Below are 20,122 nucleotides of genomic sequence, written 5' to 3' on the forward strand. Positions count from 1 at the left end.
TGCTAAAAAAAGAGTCCCCCTCCTGTATCCCTAACCTTCTAAAGCCCACCACCACACCCGTCGCTTGCCATGGATCGTGCCGCCGCCCTACTCCCCACCGTCGTCGTCGCTCCTTGTCTCATCTTCCGCCGCTGCCCACCACATCCACCCTCTGTCACATCCCACTGCCTCCACCGCCACCGTGAACCATCTCTCGCATTAGTCCTCTCTCTTGGACCAGCACGCTGCGGTGGATGCTTCCGGTCGCGTGGTGGCGACGCGGCTGGTCGCCTATAAGCTACAACAATGGTTCCCTGTTGTGCCCCTCCACTCATCGGACCGTTGAGGCACGGATGTACCCGGTGAGGATCGCGCTCCGCGCAACAAATTCGACCGTGTTCTGAGTGGTTGTTCGGCAAGGTAATTTTATTCTCTGAAGTTCTCTCATGGACCGTGTAATGGATTTGCGGGTGTGCTAGGTGGAGTGCCACTGGATTGCTGTAACGCCCCGAGACCGATGTGCCAGGTGTCATTCAGTTATTCGCTGTTGTTGCTTTGTCATTACTTGCATGTCATGCATTGCATATCATGTCATCATGCACATTTCATTTGCATATGCGTTTGTCGCATGCATCCGAGCATTTTCCCCGTTGTCCGTTTTGCGTTCCGGCGCTTCGTTCTCCTCCGGTAGTCATTTCTACCTTTCTTTCTTGTATGGGGGTTAAACATTTCCGGATTGGACCGAGTCTTGCCAAGCGGCCTTGGTTTACTACCGGTAGACCGCCTGTCAAGTTTCGTACCATTTGGACTTCGTTTGATACTCCAACGGTTAACCGAGGGACCGAGAAGGCCTTGTGTGTGTTGCAGCCCAACACCCTTCCATTTTGGCCCAAAACCCACCTAACTCTGCTCCATCATCTCGGTCGTTCGATCACGATCGCGTGGCCGAAAACCGCACCTCATTTGGACTCTCCTAGCTCCACTTATGCCTATAAATAGCCCCTCCCCGAAATTTCGGATCATTTCGCGGATGAACCCTAGATCCACTCCTCCCCGCACCGCCGGACTTGTCCGTCCCGCCGTTGGACGTGTCCAGCGCCGCTGCCTCGTCATCCCGACCAATCAGAGGCCGACACCTCAGCCGGCCACCGCCCTCGTCCAACCCGCGCGCGCCACATGGCACCGCGCCGCCCCACTTCGCCGCCGGCCCGCGGGACCCAGATCGGGCCCGCGCGAGCCCATCTCGTCGCCGCCGCCTACCCGCGGTCTCCCGCTCGTGCCGCGCCGCCTCAGGAGCTGCGCCACCGCAGATCCCCATCGCCGCCGCGGTGAGCTCGCGCCGGCCCCGCCTTCTGCTCCTCCCTCCCTGGTCTCTCTCACGACCTCTCTCTCTCCCGCAGGTGCCCGCCGGTGACGAGGCGTCAAGCTCGTCGTCCCGAGCCGCTCCCGCCATTTCCTCACCGGATCCGGTGAGCCACCGCCCGGATCTATCCATCCCCGGCGCTCCCCGTCGCTCTCCGGCCGTCGTCGTGCCCTCCGCCCTCGTCGGGAACCCAGTGCGCCGTCGCCGCCATGGATCGGGAACCAGATCCCCGCTCGACGCCGTTGACCCTCCGCGTGGGCCTTGCCTCCGGCCCAGTGCAGCGTGCCAAGGCCCAGCAACGCCGGCCTCGCCTCTTGCCGCGGGCGCCAAGGCCCAGCGCCGCCTCGGCCTGCCCTCTCTCCGCGCGCCAGCGTGCCCCCTGCCAGGCCGCTCCTGCTACCGGGCCAGGCCCATGGGTGAGCCACCCACATCCCAGCGCCCCTTCTCCCCTGTGCCTGTTGGGCTGCCCAGTTTCGGCCTGATGGATGTTTTTTTTCCTGTTGCGATTTTGTCTATTATCCCGAGTCAGCCAGTTTTGCAGTTTAGTCCCCCTAGTTCATGCATTTAATAACTCACTAACCGTGCATCGGATTAAAATGTTTTATATATGAAACTTGCTCAGAATTTTGTGTAGATTAATAATATCCAACTTTCATCTATGTTTGAAATGTTAAAAATGTTGTTTGCATTAATTTACTCCTATACCATGCTAAAATGATTTAATTCATAACTAAATAACCGTAGCTCCGAATTAAATAAACTTTATATGTAAATGAGGTAGAATTTTGCCTAGTTTAACATGGTGACCTTACTTTGCATGTTTAACAACTGTAAAATTGTGTTTAGGGCAGAACAGTACCAAACCTAATTTTTGCATATGAGGAGTTTCCGGAATTGTTGTTCGTTGCTTCCGGCCTCATTTAAACTTGTTTAGATAGGTAGTTTTGTTGTGCTTCACCTCTTGCCATGTTAATCAACATTTAATATTGTTGGGTACATAAACGAGAGAGAACTAAATAATTGATGTGGTGTTTTGTCAATATGCATCCCGATGCATATTGAGCTCCACTTAATTTGTAGTTTTGGTTGTTGCACTTTGCCATGCCATGCCTCATTAAACCGGACATGCATCATACTTGATTGTGCATCATGCCATGATTATGTGGTGGTTGTTTACTTTGTTGTTTGCTTCTTTCCGGTGTTGCTTCTTCGGGTTGGTTCCGATAACGTCGTGTGTGTGAGGACCCGTTCGACTACGTCCGTTTACCTTCTTCATGGACTCGTTCTTCTTCCCTGCGGGATTTCAGGCAAGATGATCATACCCTCGAAATCACTACTATCTTTGCTATGCTAGTTTGCTCGCTCTTTTGCTATGCCAATGCTACGATGCCTACCATTTGCTTGTCAGCCTCCCAAATTGCCATGTCAAACCTCTAACCCACCATGTCCTAGAAAACCGTTGATTGGCTATGTTACCGCTTTGCTCAGCCCCTCTTATAGCGTTGTTAGTTGCAGGTGAAGATTGAAGTTTGTTCCTTGTTGGAACATGGAGATGTTATTTCTTGTTGGAACATGTTACTTGTTGGGATATCACAATATATCTTATTTAATTAATGCATCTATATACTGGTAAAGGGTGGAAGGCTCGGCCTTATGCCTGGTGTTTTGTTCCACTCTTGCCGCCCTAGTTTCCGTCATATCGGTGTTATGTTCCCGGATTTTGCGTCCCTTACGCGGTTGGGCTATAATGGGAACCCCTTGACAGTTCGCCTTAAGTAAAGCTTCTCCAGCAATGCCCAACATTGGTTTTACCATTTGCCGCCTAGCCTTTTCTTTTCCCTTGGGGGTCGCGCGCCCAAGGGTCATCATTATTTTAAACCCCCACGAGCCAGTGCTCCTCTGAGTGTTGGTCCGAACTGAGCTGCCTGCGGGGCCACCTCGGGGAAACTTGAGGGTTGGTTTTACTCATAGCTAGTCTCATCTGAGTGTGCCCTGAGAAAGAGATATGTGCAGCTCCTATCGGGATTTGTCGGCACATTCGGGCGGTCTTGCTGGTTTAGTTTTACCCTGTCAAAATGTCTTGTTGTACCGGGATACCGAGTCTGATCGGAATGTCTCGGGTGGAGGTCTAATCCTTCGTTGACCGTGAGAGCTTGTGATGGGCTAAGTTGGGACACCCCTGCAGGGATTTGAACTTTCGAAAGCCGTGCCCGCGGTTATGGGCAGATGGGAATTTGTTAACGTCCGGTTGTAGAAAATCCGAAGTTGACCTTAATTAAAATACATCAACCGTGTGTGTAACCGTGATGGTCTCTTTCCGGCGGAGCCCGGGAAGTGAACACGGTTGTTGGAGTTATGCTTGACGTAGGTAGTCCAGGATCACTTCTTGATCATACCTTTATCGACCGTGCTTTGCCTTCTCTTCTCGCTCTCATTTGCGTATGTTAGCCACCATATATGCTAGTCGCTGGCCGCAGCTCCACCTCATACCTTTACCTTACCCATAACCTTAAATAGTCTTGATCGCGAGGGTGCAAGATTGCTGAGTCCCCGTGACTCACAGATACTTCCAAAACCAGCTTGCAGGTGCCGTTGAGTCCGTGCAGATGACGCAACCAAGCTCAAGAGGAGCTCGATGAAGATCTTGTCCTTTGTGTTGTTTCCGTTCTAGTTGATCAGTAGTGGAGCCCAGTTGGGGTCGATCGGGGACCTTTGTCGCATCTGGGGTTCTTCTTTTATTTTGGTTCCGTAGTCGGACCTTGATTGTATCTGGATGATGTAATGCTTTATTCATGTAATTGTGTGAAGTGGCGATTGTAAGCCAACTATGTATCTCTTTCCCTTATGTATTACATGGGTTGTGTGAAGATTACCTCACTTGCGACATTGCTTTCAATGCGGTTATGCCTCTAAGTCATGCTTCGACACGTGGGAGATATAGCCGCATCGAGGGCGTTACAAGTTGGTATCAGAGCCTTCCCCGACCTTAGGAGCCCCCACTGATTGGTCGTTTTTAGCGGCCGAGTTGTGTCTAGAAAAATGTTTTGAGTCCTTTAGGAATTATATATCGGAGAGTTTAGGAATTCTTTTTACTCCTCAGTCCCTTCATCGCTCTGGTAAGGCATCCTGACGTAGAGTTTTGACTCTTCTCTTCTCAAATTTCACTAAATTTTTTTTAGGATCACGCGGGTATCTTGGAATCGTTCCGATGGTTTTATGATGAGAACATTGTCTTGGTGCCTCCTGTCAGGGGTTTTGTGGAAGTGTCCCGGGGAGTTGAGCTCTGAGGTGTTGTCGTCATAATTTTATCGTTGCAGTTCTGGAATACCTGAGTTTAGTACACCGACATCGAAAATCTCTTTTATGCAGTTGTTGGTGAGATAACCCCGATAACCCAGTACTGAGGTGAGTACGGGAGTATTGCCATGACTTGTATAACGGATGCTTTTCGAAGGTTGAGGTAGACGATTTCCGAAGGTTTCTTGGTTATGTGTTGAAGGATGGATACAGCTGGATGTAGGATTTGTTAGTTTTGGGTGAGATATTATGCTTCCCCTGTATCCCCAACACCTGATTGCATAACCGGAAAATTTCGGGAGTTTCATAGGTGGGAATTCAAGTAGCTCGTAGGATATCTTTCCGACAGATGTATGATATGAAATTGGGGTTCGACGTCTAGTGGTCCGCCTATTCACGGTCGATTTTACAGTGGTCTCGTTGTGTCTTAAAGAGTCCTTGGCTATGCCGACTCGGGGACGCTTCGTATGTCATGTGCACTGCCTTGTACATGATGGTGCTGTACGATCGAGCCCATGTAGGCCCCACCACGAAAACTTCGGATGAAATCTCTATCATATGTTTGTTCCGGCTTATTTCGCAAGTCAATTCTTTGTTTTGTTTTGAGTTGTGGCATTCGAGTTGCTTCGAAGTCAAATGTTGATTCCATACCTTCCCCAAATGGTGTTCTCATACTTCGGTGTGAATACTAACCCTTCTTGATCATCGAGATTGTGCTGTCAATCCTTTTTAACCGGTGTGCTCCTCCTCAAGTGGATCCAATCATTTCAACATCAGTAAGATCAATTATCTCTTCTTCTCAACGGTGTTATTTCTTCCGTCTCCAAGTTGCCTTTGTTTTTTTCCCACCCTTCCTCCCTTTGTTTTTCTCCAAGGATTCAGATTTCTTATCCAAGTATCCTTTATTGATGGAAAGCATCTCCATTCCTTTTCGTCAATTTTCTTATCCGGTGATGCTCATGAAGATGCTAACGAAGTTTCTAGTTCATCATTCTTCATTCTTTTTTCTTATCCGGTGGAACCAATTCAAGCTTTCGGTGTTGATCATATTCTTTTCCGTATTTCAATGTATTTCTCATACCGTTGCACCTCATAATCATCCACCTCTTGCTATTTAATTGTTCCGGAGTGCTGAAGATATTTCAAAGATTTGTGTTTTCACTTTGCATCCATTCAAGCTATTTCGAGGTCCTATCTTATTCAAGTCATTTAATTCAATCGGTGAAATCTCTCTTTTAATCATTCTAACGGTGTTTTCTCTTGAGTGGGCCCTAACCCACAGGTCTTTTCCCAGGATCTTACCTGACTCTTCTTATTTCCGGAGTTATAATCAAATTCTTTTCGAAGTTTGACGTAAGAATGATTATCATCTGTCAAATGTATTTCTCCAAGATCTTTCAAATTCTTTTCATCGTTGCCCCAACCTCTGCGCTTTTGGTTCTTCCAGAGTGCCTAAATAATTATTGGTAGTGTTTCTCGTCGTCATTCTCATCATTTGAAGACCGAAGAAGAGTTTCTCTTTAATCTTGCTCCATTCTCTTCAAGATTCGGGGTTCTAGCTGGTTGCCATCCTCTCATAATTGTTTGATTGTGAGAATTATTTTCACCCTTCTGGAGCAATTTAAGAGTCTTCTCAGTTTGTTATCCGGAGTCCATCAAGTCAGGTTTATTCATTCTCAGCTTTCACTTATCATTCTCCGATCTTACCGGTGCAGCGTTCAAGTGATCTCTAATCGGTACATAATCTATTACATTCACTTGTATCTAAATTCTCTCAAGCATCTTCGTCCATTTGCTAATTCTTCCGGTGGTTCGTTCAATACCTTCCCAAGTCTGATGTTATATCTCTCCTAATCTTTTCTACAAGAATAAGTAATATGCCAAATCCGTTGATTGTCATCAATTTAAATTGGTGAAGGATAAGCATAATGTAATTCTTACTCTTGTTCCATCCAAGTGATTTAATTCCTTATTCCGGAGGTGCATCATATCACATTCTTGGTTCGAGACGCTTTATCTTTTCTTTCCCAAGAGTTCCAAGCTTTCACAATTACATCTCCACGGAGGTCCATCTAAATCATTGCAAGGATTCACCTTGTGTTTTCAACTTCTTTTTCCTTCCGTTTGTTCATCCTTTTGTTTACCGGAGTTTGTTCTCGATGATTAAATTCTTGGGTTCAAGTGCTCATCTTCTTTCCCGGAGTTCCAACCTCTTTCAATTATATTATCATGGAGGTTCTACATGATGGTTCATCAAGGATTTATTTCCTTCTCGAAGTTTTCATCGAGATTCTTTTAAGGAGCTCAAGCAGTCTTCTTCTGGTAATCCGGAGTGCAATTCTTTCTACCATATTTTGGAGGTGGTATTATGTCATTCTTGATAATTTGAGTTCATGTTCCATGATTCACATGTTGTTAAGAATGAGTTATTTTTAAATCCATCAACCTCGTTGTTGGAGTTATCTTGTGTCATATTTCACCTAAAAGCCTTCCATTGGAATGTTGCTATTGTGGTGCTTGCCAATGATCCAAGTTATCTCTTTATCATCTTGGTGCAAGAAGTGTTCATTTCTTCGTCGATCTAAAGCTAGCAATCGTTTCCGTTAGTGGCCGGTTGTCACCTCATAATTTTGAGATGTTTTCCATAAGCCCACTACAAGCTTATTCGTTTCGTTGTTGGTTTTTCCCAACAACCCCGTTGTAACCTTCTTGGAAGGGTGCTTTCCAAGCTCAATTGTGGCAGAAGTTGCCATTTCCCCCTCCATTCTGTTATTCCAATGACCTATCTTCTATTCTTTCTTCCGGAGGCATTGTGACGTTGCTCTTTTCACTCACCATCTCGATTCGTGAGGATCGTGTTCTTTTCTTGCTTATCCATTTAACCGGAGTGTCCTGCCTTTTTCTTTCAAGTTCTTTTTCATCTTATCAAGTCTTGCATCTCTTTCCAACCGGAGTGCTGTTCGAATTTGGTCTTCCTTGATCCCCTTCCTTAACCGGCGTGTTTTCAATATATATCTTCCCTTCAACCTCAAGGTTTTTCGCAAATGTTCTTTGTCCCTATTTGCTAACAGAGTGTTTTCAACTTTGTTCATCTCCGTTGTTTTGTTTTCTCGTATTTGCCTAACCTCCTCAAGGTTCTTTGGTTTCACTCGTTTGTCAAAGAAGCAACTTAGTTTTTTTACCTCTTCTCTTATCTCTTCTGTTGTCCCTCCGGTGCCATTCTAGATCTCGGGACGAGATCCTCTCGTAGTGGTGGAGTGTTGTAACGCCCCGAGACCGATGTGCCAGGTGTCATTCAGTTATTCGCTGTTGTTGCTTTGTCATTGCTTGCATGTCATGCATTGCATATCATGTCATCATGCACATTTCATTTGCATATGTGTTTGTCTCATGCATCCGAGCATTTTCCCCGTTGTCCGTTTTGCGTTCCGGCGCTTCGTTCTCCTCCGGTAGTCATTTCTACCTTTCTTTCTTGTGTGGGGGTTAAACATTTCCGGATTGGACCGAGTCTTGCCAAGCGGCCTTGGTTTACTACCGGTAGACCGCCTGTCAAGTTTCGTACCATTTGGACTTCGTTTGATACTCCAACGGTTAACCGAGGGACCGAGAAGGCCTCGTGTGTGTTGCAGCCCAACACCCTTCCATTTTGGCCCAAAACCCACCTAACTCTGCTCCATCATCTCGGTCGTTCAATCACGATCGCGTGGCCGACAACCGCACCTCATTTGGACTCTCCTAGCTCCACTTATGCCTATAAATAGCCCCTCCCCGAAATTTCGGATCATTTCGCGGATGAACCCTAGATCCACTCCTCCCCGCGCCGCCGGACTTGTCCGTCCCGCCGTTGGACGTGTCCAGCGCCGCTGCCTCGTCAGCCCGACCAATCAGAGGCCGACACCTCAGCCGGCCACCGCCCTCGTCCAACCCGCGCGCGCCACATGGCACCGCGCCGCCCCACTTCGCCGCCGGCCCGCGAGACCCAGATCGGGCCCGTGCGAGCCCATCTCGTCGCCGCCGCCTACCCGCGGTCTCCCGCTCGTGCCGCGCCGCCTCAGGAGCTGCGCCACCGCAGATCCGCATCGCCGCCGCGGTGAGCTCGCGCCGGCCCCGCCTTCTGCTCCTCCCTCCCTGGTCTCTCTCACGGCCTCTCTCTCTCCCGCAGGTGCCCGCCGGCGACGAGGCGTCAAGCTCGTCGTCCCGAGCCGCTCCCGCCATTTCCGCACCGGATCCGGTGAGCCACCGCCCGGATCTATCCATCCCCGGCGCTCCCCGTCGCTCTCCGGCCGTCGTCGTGCCCTCCGCCCTCGTCGGGAACCCGGTGCGCCGTCGCTGCCATGGATCGGGAACCAGATCCCCGCTCGACGCCATTGACCCTCCGCGTGGGCCTCGCCTCCGGCCCAGTGCAGCGCGCCAAGGCCCAGCAACGCCGGCCTCGCCTCCTGCCATGGGCGCCAAGGCCCAGCGCCGCCTCGGCCTGCCCTCTCTCCGCGCGCCAGCGTGCCCCCTGCCAGGCCGCTCCTGCTACTGGGCCAGGCCCATGGGTGAGCCACCCACATCCCAGCGCCCCTTCTCCCCTGTGCCTGTTGGGCTGCCCAGTTTCGGCCTGATGCATGTTTTTTTTCCTGTTGCGATTTTGTCTATTATCCTGAGTCAGCCAGTTTTGCAGTTTAGTCCCCCTAGTTCATGCATTTAATAACTCACTAACCGTGCATCGGATTAAAATGTTTTATATATGAAACTTGCTCAGAATTTTGTGTATATTAATAATATCCAACTTTCATCTATGTTTGAAATGTTAAAAATGTTGTTTGCATTAATTTACTCCTATGCCATGCTAAAATGATTTAATTCATAACTAAATAACCGTAGCTCCGAATTAAATAAACTTTATATGTAAATGAGGTAGAATTTTGCCTAGTTTAACATGGTGACCTTACTTTGCATGTTTAACAACTTTAAAATTGTGTTTAGGGCAGAACAGTACCAAACCTAATTTTTGCATATGAGGAGTTTCCGGAATTGTTGTTCGTTGCTTTCGGCCTCATTTAAACTTGTCTAGATAGGTAGTTTTGTTGTGCTTCACCTCTTGCCATGTTAATCAACATTTAATATTGTTGGGTACATAAACGAGAGAGAACTAAATAATTGATGTGGTGTTTTGTCAATATGCATCCCGATGCATATTGAGCTCCACTTAATTTGTAGTTTTGGTTGTTGCACTTTGCCATGCCATGCCTCATTAAACCGGACATGCATCATACTTGATTGTGCATCATGCCATGATTATGTGGTGGTTGTTTACTTTGTTGTTTGCTTCTTTCCGGTGTTGCTTCTTCGGGTTGGTTCCGATAACGTCGTGTGTGTGAGGACCCGTTCGACTACGTCCGTTTACCTTCTTCATGGACTCGTTCTTCTTCCCTGCGGGATTTCAGGCAAGATGATCATACCCTCGAAATCACTACTATCTTTGCTATGCTAGTTTGCTCGCTCTTTTGCTATGCCAATGCTACGATGCCTACCATTTGCTTGTCAGCCTCCCAAATTGCCATGTCAAACCTCTAACCCACCATGTCCTAGCAAACCGTTGATTGGCTATGTTACCGCTTTGCTCAGCCCCTCTTATAGCGTTGTTAGTTGCAGGTGAAGATTGAAGTTTGTTCCTTGTTGGAACATGGAGATGTTATTTCTTGTTGGAACATGTTACTTGTTGGGATATCACAATATATCTTATTTAATTAATGCATCTATATACTGGTAAAGGGTGGAAGGCTCGGCCTTATGCCTGGTGTTTTGTTCCACTCTTGCCGCCCTAGTTTCCGTCATATCGGTGTTATGTTCCCGGATTTTGCGTCCCTTACGCGGTTGGGCTATAATGGGAACCCCTTGACAGTTCGTCTTAAGTAAAGCTTCTCCAGCAATGCCCAACATTGGTTTTACCATTCGCCGCCTAGCCTTTTCTTTTCCCTTGGGGGTCGCGCGCCCAAGGGTCATTATTTTAAACCCCCCCGGGCCAGTGCTCCTCTGAGTGTTGGTCCGAACTGAGCTGCCTGCGGGGCCACCTCGGGGAAACTTGAGGGTTGGTTTTACTCGTAGCTAGTCTCATCTGAGTGTGCCCTGAGAAAGAGATATGTGCAGCTCCTATCGGGATTTGTCGGCACATTCGGGCGGTGTTGCTGGTTTAGTTTTACCCTGTCGAAATGTCTTGTTGTACCGGGATACCGAGTCTGATCGGAATGTCTCGGGTGGAGGTCTAATCCTTCGTTGACCGTGAGAGCTTGTGATGGGCTAAGTTGGGACACCCCTGCAGGGATTTGAACTTTCGAAATCCGTGCCCGCGGTTATGGGCAGATGGGAATTTGTTAACGTCCGGTTGTAGAAAACCCGAAGTTGACCTTAATTAAAATACATCAACCGTGTGTGTAACCGTGATGGTCTCTTTCCGGCGGAGCCCGGGAAGTGAACACGGTTGTTGGAGTTATGCTTGACGTAGGTAGTCTAGGATCACTTCTTGATCATACCTTTATCGACCGTGCTTTGCCTTCTCTTCTCGCTCTCATTTGCGTATGTTAGCCACCATATATGCTAGTCGCTGGCTGCAGCTCCACCTCATACCTTTACCTTACCCATAAGCTTAAATAGTCTTGATCGCGAGGGTGCAAGATTGCTGAGTCCCCGTGACTCACAGATACTTCCAAAACCAGCTTGCAGGTGCCGTTGAGTCCGTGCAGATGACGCAACCAAGCTCAGGAGGAGCTCGATGAAGATCTTGTCCTTTGTGTTGTTTCCGTTCTAGTTGATCAGTAGTGGAGCCCAGTTGGGGTCGATCGGGGACCTTTGTCGCATCTGGGGTTCTTCTTTTATTTTGGTTCCGTAGTCGGACCTTGATTGTATCTGGATGATGTAATGCTTTATTCATGTAATTGTGTGAAGTGGCAATTGTAAGCCAACTATGTATCTCTTTCCCTTATGTATTACATGGGTTGTGTGAAGATTACCTCACTTGCGACATTGCTTTCAATGCGGTTATGCCTCTGAGTCGTGCTTCGACACGTGGGAGATATAGCCGCATCGAGGGCGTTACAATTGTCATGTTAGTGGGCAGAATCTCCTCTCCTGCACACATGAACTTGGCTTTGGCAAGGAACTGGGTTAATACTACTATCCTTTGGCTTTGCAATGGTGATTAGATAGTTTTGTTTTTTCAAATCATGGTGCTTTAGTTAGTTTGTAAAAGGTAGAAGAACAATTGATCAGAAGGCCCATAATCTTTTAATGGATGTAGAAGAAACAGAAAAGATCCTTTCGTGGTTGTACAAGGAAGCCCTAAAATATCTACCTTCTCCACCTTCGCTTCCTCTAATCTGTACTCTATCCCTCCCATAGTTGAAAAACAAATCCACGTCTCTCTCGAAACCAAGTTGAGGCATGGATCCCATGTAATCAAGGAGCTTATTGCGTCAAGATTATTTTCCTCCTCTGGATCAGGTTCGTTTTCCCATAGTTTTTGTTCTGAATTTGTTTTCCTTCTGGTTTATACTTGAATCCACATTAACTTCATATTCGGGTTCAATTTGTTTTCAATCACCCCTTCAGATAGTGTTGTGCTCTCAAGGGATTCAATCTAGAATCTTCTCACCTACAGTACAACCTATGGATGCCTGAGATCGGTCGGGGCATAACTATGCTCATCAGGCGAGTTTATAAATTAAGAAACATGTTGTCTAAACAAACATAAACGTGAAGAAGCCTAATGTCAGTTGTCAACATGCCGCTGGTTAAGCCACTCCTGAATCAATTTTTGTATGGGTAAAACATGCCAGGGACCCTATATGGCAGGATTAATATCTTTTCTTGATTTCTTTTGTTGCTGCTCTGCCACAATCTCCTGTTCAAGGAAGTACCTTGCCAAGCTGGCATGTCCTGGCCGTTGTAGGTAAGAGAATTGACTTCTGATGAACTTTCTTCTTCTTATCCTCTTTCATTTAGATAGTTATATTGTGAAACACTTGCCAACGAAGCTCTCTGTCAACTATTAGAGTATTGACGGTTTCTGTCATAAATCTGAATGTTTTTGTGGGCAATTGGTTTGTAAAAGCAATGGTACGTGACAACTACTAAAGCATTGAGTGTCGTTGCTGTTGCACTTTCTATAAGTATGGGGATTGATTTTCTGTCAATTGTGCGTTACAACTAACAACTACTAAATTTCAACGCCCTTTTTTTGACATTTTTTGGTTAAATATAATGGCGTGTGAAATAATTGGTTCTATCAATTAGTAGTAATCATGGCATTGTTGGGTAATATAGCAGTTATTCTTTGCATTGATATTGACGTCAACACAAAGGAACTCTCACATGTGTTTGCTTTTTCTCCAACAAGGAAATAATGTGTGCGTACATATCCACTGGAACGTTACCCGCGCTCCGTACTCGGCTCCAGCGATATAGTTTAACGGCGAGACACACTTATCTAACAAAGTGCTCACAACTTCCCAGCAAATGTTGCTCACTGAGTGCCTCCTCCATTCAACGAGGAAAAGTTGACTGCTTGAGAAAAAGAAGCTGTGAGTTCCCCACATCTACTGAACATCGTTTTGGTTACTTCGTTTCTCTTCCTGCAGTTTTTGCATGGGCTGCAGATGTACATTCGATTAGTTTTTTTTGAATGGTCACCGGGGGGAGAGCTTCCCCACCTTAATATATTACCACTCAAAATAGGAGTCGAGAATTACAACAGCAGTTCAGTTACAACATCAACTTCAGGGAATGGCTGAAGAGAGGAAGTTAAGCCATTGCCTAGCATAGATATTGTCTTCTTCTTTTTTGAACCGGAAAACCCAGAGGGAGAAATCTGCTACAATGTTTTGTATCGTAGTTCTGTGGGAGTGATCCTCGTTTCTGAACACGAGAGCGTTTCTCGAGTCCCATAGCTTCCATGCAACAGTCCAGAGCCACAGATGGCCAGATGTTGGGGTTGAGGCCCAGAATCGTTGGGTGTTGGTGTAGAGCAACAAGGGAGGTTGGAGACGGCAGACCCAAGGAGGACCAAACCTGTGTCGCATAAGAACAGTTGGAGATGAGGTGGAGGGCATCCTCATATGGGTCTTGACAACGAGGACATGTAGCCGATTGAGCAATGTGCTTGTGAAACATGTTGGCTTTCGTGTTTAGCCGATCACGGAGGAGAAGCCATGCGAAGATCTTAACCTTGATCAGAACCTTGGAGGCCCAGACAAAGTCATGATGAGGGTTGGATGAATCTTCAGCAACAATGGAGGAGTAGGCATTCTTGGCAGAGAACGGTAGTCCATGGGTGAGGGACCGTTCGTCGGATCGGTCCACCTGCTGGAAATCCTGCAACAACAACAGCACACAATCCAACTCGCGAGCAGCAGCATTAGACAGACGGTTCCGCAGGTTCGCCAATAAGATGTTTTGTCAAACTGTAGCCACTAAAACCTTGTCATCAATGGAGTGTGAGTAAAGGTTTGGGAAAACTTTTTGGAGAGGCGACTGTAAAAGCCATTTATCAAGCCAGAAAAAGGTGGAGAGGCCATTGTAGGTGATCACAAATGAGTGCTCAATGAGCAGTGGCAAGTTTTTGTTGATAATTTTCCAAAGAAAGGAGGGTCTTGAAGTTTTTGCTGCGATGCCAAGAGGGTATTGGTGGTGATACCACTGGGTCCAAGGGACGTTTGGGTGTTGCAGAATCTTGAATGAGAATTTCATAAGCAAGCAGCGGTTGTGAACTTCTAGATTTTTAATTCCTAGACCACCAATGTCTTTCCGTTTGCAAATGTTTTTCCACGTGACTAAGCAGCTCGCACCCGTGCAAGTTGCCTCGTTGGACCAGAAGAACGCCCTACGAATGGCGTCAAGTTTAGCTACGATCGACTAAGGTAGGCGAAAGACTGACATGAAATAAATTGTTAATGAGTCTAGGACCGCAGTCAGCAGTGTGAGGCGAGCACCACGTGAGAGCAGGCACGCAACCCAACCGAAGAGGAATTTCCGAAAGCTGTCTATGATCGGGTCGAAAGCTGTGAGTGGCAGTTTGGTAGGGGAGAGGGGAAGACCTAGGTAGATTAATGGAAAGGAGGATAAAGAACATCCAATAGATGCAGCGATGTTGTTTTGAGTGGATGAGTTAGTGGCGATGGTGAGAAGTGCCGTTTTTTGGAAGTTGACAACCAGCCCCGTTGCAAGGGCAAAATCGTGTAGTGTTTTTTTGAGAGTTATGGTGGCGGCGTCGCTAGCAGCAACAATTATCAGGGTATCATCAGCGTATTGAAGTGTCATGGGTGGTTCGTTTGGTCGGAGCGGGTGGCAAAGTACGTTCGTTTGGAAAGCGCTGGAGGTCAGTCTTTGAAGAACGTCTGCAACAATGATGACCAAGTATGGCGAGAATGGATCCCCTTGGCGGAGGCCACATCTACATTGGATCCAGGACCCCAGAATGCCATTTAGGAGGATAGCCGTTTTCCCAGTGAGCAGGATGTTTTGAACCCATGAACAGAAAATTGGAGGGAACCCTCTAGCTTGTAGGATTTCGATGAGGGAGGACCAGCAAATGGAGTCAAAAGCTTTCCTGAAGTTGAGCTTGAAGACCATGGTCGGGGCTTTACATGTGTGGCAAGCACTTAGGATATCAGCAGCATAAATGAAATTTTCTGCAATGTTGCGTCCATGTAGGAAGCCCGTTTGATCATAATGAATGAGCAGCGGGATGAGTGGTTTTAGTCTATTTGTAAGGACTTTGGCCACTGCTTTTGGAGTGCAGTTTTGAAGAGAGATGGGTCTAAAAGCATCTGGAGATGTTGGCGCCAGGGTTTTTGGGAGGAGTACCATGAAGGCACGGTTGAAGCGTTCAAGCGAAGCAGTCTGATCGTGGAAGGCAGAGAAGAACGGTAGGATGGATTGTTTGATATCATTCCAAAATTTTCTAAAGAAGATGGGTCCAAAGCCATCCGGTCCAGGGCTGGCTTTTGCATTCATGGTGAGAAAGGCTTGGTGGATTTCGTCGTGGGAGAAGGGTTGTGCAAGATCAGAGAGCTGGGGGAGGGGCAAGGGGTATAGCTGTAGCAGACTAAAGTTCCAGGTAGCATTTTTGTGGTCCCGATTAGTTATTGGAAATAAGTTTTTAAGATGTCAGCTTTCTGTTCGTGCAGGAAAACTTCAGAGGAGTTGTGTATAAGCATGGGAATTTTGTTTGTTCGAGATCGCTGTGTAGCAGTGGCGTGAAAGAATCTAGTATTTTCGTCTCCATCAATGGCAACCCTGATCTTACCCCTCTGTTTCCAGAAGGCGATTTCTTGTTTGATGGCATGTTGTAGTAGGTTAGAAATCGTAAGCCTAAGTTTCTGTTCGAGAGGGGAGAGAGGAGTGAATTCCTCATTTAGGTCAAGAGCCTGGATTGCCAGTTTGCAATTTGTTTCCCGTTGGTAGATGGGCTGCAGCGTCTTGGCCCAAGATTTTAGGGCCGATCGTGTTTTTTTGATACTTTGAGCGAGAGAAGCAGCTGGATACGCGGGCGGCCATTGTGGTTCAGTGAATTGGGCCGCCAGCTGTCGCGCACAATGTTTCTACAGGCTTGGAATGAAGTCCAGAAGCGTTCAAATCTAAAAAGGCGGGAAGAAGGGACGGGCGTGGATATAGTGACCAGGAGTGGAACGTCATCAGAAGCGAATCTAGTAAGAGAGGTTTGGTGCGAGTTGGGAAAAAGAGCATCCCAATATAGGTTGATAAGTACCCTATCTAGACGTATTAGCGTAGGTGACAATCTTTTATTTGACCAAGTAAATTGTCTATCAAGAAGTGGGAGCTCTAAGAGAGCAAGTTGATCAATGGTGTCATTGAAGGCGTCGGCCTCCGATCTTCGGAAATTGTTGTTGTTTCTCTCATTAGGGAATCGAGTAAGGTTAAAATCTCTGACGAGGAGCCAGGGTGATTGAGTTGGAGGTTCGATCTGTTTTAGTTCGTCTAGGAATTCTAGCTTTAGATCTCATTGCGAGGGGGCGTAGACGTTAGTGATAAAGATGTTGTGTGGCGAGGCAAGGTATGAGAGAGTTAAGGTAGATGTGAAACGGCTATGTTGACAATTGAGTAGCAAAAAGCAGCGTGAGTTATTAGCTGAGAGAATTCCACCCGCAGATCCGATTGCGTCGAGGTGGTTGTTAGAGTCTAGGAATCGTGGCAAGAACGATCGTAGTTTGATTGTATCTGGTTTTTGCAGTTTGGTTTCTTGGAGCAGGGCGATTGATGGGCGCAAGTGATTGATTTCAGAGAACACATTGGCACACTTGTCATTATCTCCTAACCCGCGAACATTCCAGGACACGATAGAGTATGTTTCCTTTTTCATAATGGAAACTTAACTTGGCACCTTACATAGGGGTAGCTACCCAAAAGACAACCATTTCGGTTCTGGATACATTGAGACCAACTGACAGAAGTAGGAGTGAGCAGCATTACAACTAGCATAACCTCAACATAACAGCTACGGGGCGGTGCGATGCACCGGATACATGGCTAGCAATGGCCGCCACATGAGTGGCCTATGAGGAGAGAGCACATCATGGCGATCCCAGGCCACCGGAGCCCGATGCGATGTCCTCCACCATCCCAGGCATGGCGCCGCAGGCAGCAGCAATGGCAGCAAGGTCCTCAGGCGAGGCCAGACCGCGAGCAGAGTCGTCGATGAACCCAGTCTCATCGCAGAGACGAGCGTGGATGAGAGCGTCAGAGAGATCCTTCGATGCAGCGGATAGATTGAGCTTCTTAGCCTTGGTGCGCATGGCCTTAGCGGTCATGGAGGAGTAGATAGGCGGCTCGATTTCAGCCAGACGAGCGCTGCGCCTGGCCTTGATGCCGGAGTCGGCAACCATCTTGGCACGCCTGCTAATGCGCCTGGCCAGACACTCGTGCGTAGGCTTAGGAGGCAGGTCCATAGGCTGGGCGGCAGGATCCATAGGCAAGGGAGGCGCCGGAGGGGCAGGTGGGGAGGGTGGAGGAGACGGTGTAGGTGGCAGAGGAGGCGGAGAGGGGGGAGCTGGCAGGGCGAGCAGGGGGCGGGCATGGCGCGATCGTGCAAGCTTCCGGGCTGGAGAGGGAGAGTGTATGGGAGGAGTCCAGGGAGCATGGACAAGCATGGCGACAGGCATGCCGTCAGCCATGACAGCAAGGATCGGGATGCAATCCAGAGGCATATCCGCGGAAGGAGATGGAGGAGGGCCCGAGGGCGACTCCGGCATGCATGCGGGGACATGGTTGTGGCAATGTTGCGGATCTGTGTAATGGTGGTGGGTGATAGACGTGGGTTGGATAACTGGGAGGAGAGGGAGCCATTGTCCCCGTCCTCAGAGGACAAAGGTGAGGCCCCAAAGCCATGTCGGAAGAGCGCGTGGCTCTCCAATTTGACAACGGCGACATCGTTGTCTGGCAGGCGCACCATGAGGCAGGAGGGAAGGATGAAGTCACGGGCTACCATGACGAGAGCGCGAACACTAGAGTGATCGCCTGGAAACAGTGCTGGTCGGCGGAGACGAAATCTCCAAGCTGAGAGAAAAGGTACTCTGCCCCCTCAGGGTGCCAGAGCTCGTCGGGGTAATCGAGCGCCTCGATCTCGGCCATGTGGATGAAGATGGCCGTGGATCTGTTATCAGCGTGTTCTGGCCGTTCGAAGAAGAGGGTATTGCCCTCGTGGTGGATCGGGCCGTGGCCAGTGGCCGCGAGGCGCTCCTCTGCGCTAGCAAAGGAGAGACGCGCGGCGCCGCGTGCGGAGGAAGTGAGGCAGAAGGTGGGGTTGTTGCGGTGGTGGGCGATAGCCTGACGTATGAACCGGAAGGGATTGTGCATGGGAGTGGCTAGGTGTACGTAGGCTAGGTTGTCAACTTGGCGAACTAGGCAGCTTGGAGGGACGAGGAGAGGGATGTGCGGCTCCAGGGGAGAGAACCATGAGGCCGAGGTGGGTGTGGTGGCGGGGGAAGGGGGAGGAGGTAGGGCGAAGGACGGCACCGAAGGCGAGGATAAGGAGGTGCACGACCCGAAGATGAGCGGGAAACGGAAGGGGGGCAGGTCATTGGTGAGAACACAGTGGGAGTCGAACCAGATTGGCGTGCCGTTGGAACGCCTGGAACCAGCCGACGAGCCGGAAGCGGTGTGGGTGCCAGTCGTGTGCGCCATTGAGCTGCATGGCGGACGCACAAAAGCTGGGTTAGTACGCGGGGAAGGGGGCATAGTAGGGAAAAAGGAAGGTAGCGAATGGCCTTGCACCTGAAGCTCCGATGGCCGGAGCACCAGCAACGAGAGCACCGGACGGGGTCGCGGCAGTTAGCGATGGTGTGGTCACTAGCAAGGCACCGAAAGCATCTAGTCTTCTTCTTGCGGCTGTAATGGTGGTGGATGTGTTTAAGGCTGGCCATCTGGGGAGGGGTGGATTTATAGGCCAGAGGGGTCGATGGGTTGGAGAGGGTAGATGCAAAGACCCGAGGCGGGGAGCTTAGCAAAACCTCCCAGTAGCTGCGCGGGTCTTGCCGCGGCGTGGAGACCGAAGAGCTCGCAGGGCTGGTAGCAGTGGCAGTGGCGTGGCACTGGTTAATGGTGGTCTCGGGATGGAGCTGAGGGGATGGGGCGGAGAGTAGGCTGACGAAGGTAGGGGAGGCAGGTGGTAGAGTAGACGCGATGACGGGCGCATGCGTGTGCATGCAAGCGTTGGTTTTATCATGCGGTGAGGATGGACGGGAGGGGGCTGGTGGGTCCCATGATTCAATGATTGTAGGGTATGATTTAGAGTGAGAATTGGCATCTGGGGGAGCGAGCTGGCCCAGCAGCCGACCAGTGGGCGGCTGTGGTGACACAGGTGGGGCCAAGCCGGCAGTGATATGTGACGGATAGCGAGGGAGCGGGCCGTCCATGGCCGTATCATTTAAAAAACTAGGTTGGTCGATGGAGGGTACAACGCAACCATCGCCACGGTCTTGTTTTCTTTCTGTAGAAAGGATGCAGGCAGACGCGACGGGGGAGGCCGAGATGGATAAGAGGCACACGTGTCCCAGGCCATCGAGTGCATTGCGGTCAACCGAGGCAGCGCCAGGGGAATCCACGCATGGAACAATGTGGTGGATCTCAGTGGACAGGTGAGAGAGATCTTGCGCTAATACTTTAGTCGATGGGTGCGGTCCAAGCAAGGACGTGTAGTGGATAGGCAGGACGGGTGCATTCGGGTCAATGGAGTCCGGTTCATACACAATTTGAAGCGGTACCGATCGCACTATTTGAGATGCTTGGTCAAACGAGTCAAAGAGCTGAAGTTCAAATTTTGAAAACTGTATGGGCGCGCCATGGAGGACTTCAGTTTGTACGTTGACCGAGAAGACATGCACTAGAAACAAGTTCGGAGCAAGCGTGACCGCGTGGAAGACACTTTGGAAAGAAAACTGGTGGTCTAAAGCATTATTAATTAGAGTTTCATTAGTGCAAACTGAC

The sequence above is a fragment of the Triticum aestivum genome, chromosome 5B, assembly GCF_018294505.1.
Source record: "Triticum aestivum cultivar Chinese Spring chromosome 5B, IWGSC CS RefSeq v2.1, whole genome shotgun sequence".
NCBI classification, from domain to species: domain Eukaryota; kingdom Viridiplantae; phylum Streptophyta; class Magnoliopsida; order Poales; family Poaceae; genus Triticum; species Triticum aestivum.